The 2,127-nt window shown below is 38.9% G+C and overlaps 1 long non-coding RNA gene across 1 annotated transcript; it reads right to left on the reverse strand.

Annotated features, from left to right (window-relative positions):
• Positions 1-161: 161 nt before the first annotated feature.
• On the reverse strand, positions 162-1,676 carry LOC107590755 (uncharacterized). The gene is made up of 4 exons (XR_001609813.1): positions 1,591-1,676; positions 1,229-1,376; positions 649-707; positions 162-337 (listed from the first exon to the last, which is right to left on the reverse strand). It is a non-coding gene; the product is annotated as an uncharacterized lncRNA (long non-coding RNA).
• Positions 1,677-2,127: the final 451 nt, after the last annotated feature.

Genomic DNA, 2,127 nt, shown 5'->3' on the forward strand with positions numbered 1-2,127 from the left:
GTATGCCATATGTTAAAGCACTTGCTAGCAAACTAAGGTTAAGCATGTTTTTGCAAATCAAGTCAATTGATGAAGTTAAACCACCACAATTACACTGATTAATGTAGTGTAGCACCACTCCAGTATAAATCAAACCATAGTGACCTGATAGCCATGCACACCACAAGTTAAGGTTTATTCACACTTTTATTGAAGACATCCATCCAAACAGAAATGCATTCAAAACTAACACCATTTAAAAAGTTTCAAAGTTACATTTGCACATTAACATCCATGCAGAAGCCAGAGATCATATTCCAAAACGTATACCACCAAAAGGACTTCGGTCTTCTCGCATCTGCAAATAAAGACCAAGATGTAAAAGGTGCATCATATAAATGCATACATTGGATTGGCTGTGCAGTCTTAACCAGTTACGAGATGCACTTTAGTATGGTGTTCCGCACAGCTCAGGGAGAGAGTTTACAATCAGGCCCATTAACCATGGATCAGCTTAGCAACAGTTTCTCATCACTGCAGTGCACACCGGTTCTACTATAAATGTAATTCAATACTCCAACCTTCCTCTGAGGAGTCACTGTTAGTCTTCCATGCACATGGGATTATCAGAGTCATAAAATTTGAAATGTAGAAAATGAAGGGTCTCACCTCTTAGGAGGCCACCACATTTTTGCAGTTGGGAACTTCATTCTTACCATCTGTGAAATCTGATAGAAACAAGCAACATTAGTAACAAGTTTCATACATTAAATGCCACAAAAGTCAGTTCCCACTAACTTATTTACATTTCTGTTGCAGCCATGCTCTCATCTAATTAGACTTTATACTGAAGGGGGCCTTACTCACATTTGTAGATCAGATGGTAATATTCAAAGTATAGAAGCATTAGTATTTTTTTTTTAATGCACTAAGACAAACAATGGGTCAGGATGCAACTAGGCCCTAAACATAGAAGACTAAACGAAATTTCCAAGAGCTTCCTAGGCAAAAAAAAATAAAAAGTAAAACTTTCATAAGCGTGGAGAACCCCATTCACAAAACCCGCATGTATTAAAGCAAAAGAGCCTCAGACTAGATTTTATAATCAGCTGCTGAAACACAGCGTTCATACGAGGTGTCAGAAAAGTGTTAGAAGTCATCAGCGGCTCAGTATTCCTTTCAAAAACGCATTGCATACGCAACTTACAATAAGACCAAGTAGTGTGTTGTCCAGGCTCAATTCACTTACCGCCAACTGAACTCTTCATCGCGTTTACTGCGATTTATAATTGATGCATCGAATACAGACGTTCAACAAGTGGGCTACAAACGCCTATGGCGCAAATCATCCGAAGCCACGTGCTTCAGCACTCCCATCGTGAAGTAGACTGGAGACTCTACAAAAATAAAGACAAGTTCATATGCGGTTCACGTGTAAACCCAACTCTAAGCCCTCCAACGAAAATCTAACCGGAGATTTAGGAGTTTAATGTAATCGCACGCAATAAAGACTTGAACTATTACAGTGCTAATCTAAAACAATATTCATCATTGTATTCTCTAGCGATTGTTGAGGTTCTGATGAAGTACACCGAAGAAGAGCTCACTTACACGCCTGCAATCACAAAGCAACTTTCTGAAGAGGACATGTTGCAACTTCCACCACACAAAAGTTCGCTGAACAAAGAGAGAGAACTAACGTTGTGGCACGGTTTTTATAAGAGTTCTTCTTTGCGACATCCACCAGCGTATCAACGAGGTGTTCAAAGCTCATGCATGCCCTCTGCTGTTTGACTTGAGTCTTTGCATAACAGTCATTCTTCAGACGTGGGACAAAACAGGTCCAGCAAGGGTAACTGCTATTAGCTTTAAAAAAATAAAAATATTTTCAATTTTAAATGTCATGAGGGATTAATAATAGAATGTATTTAACACAATTATCACCTTCAATTATCTGGTCGACGCTACAGAGCTCTGAGCACCAGAATGGCCAGACACAGGAACAGTTTCTTCCCTCAGGCCATCCATCTCATGAACACTTGACAATAACTGTGGAACACACACTATTTATTCACTCATACACTTATTTATCTAACACACATACTCAGTCTACATTTCAATTTGCACATAATATACCTGTACATACAA

Source organism: Sinocyclocheilus grahami, unplaced genomic scaffold, assembly GCF_001515645.1.
Source record: "Sinocyclocheilus grahami isolate Dianchi unplaced genomic scaffold, SAMN03320097.WGS_v1.1 scaffold132.1, whole genome shotgun sequence".
Taxonomy (NCBI): domain Eukaryota; kingdom Metazoa; phylum Chordata; class Actinopteri; order Cypriniformes; family Cyprinidae; genus Sinocyclocheilus; species Sinocyclocheilus grahami.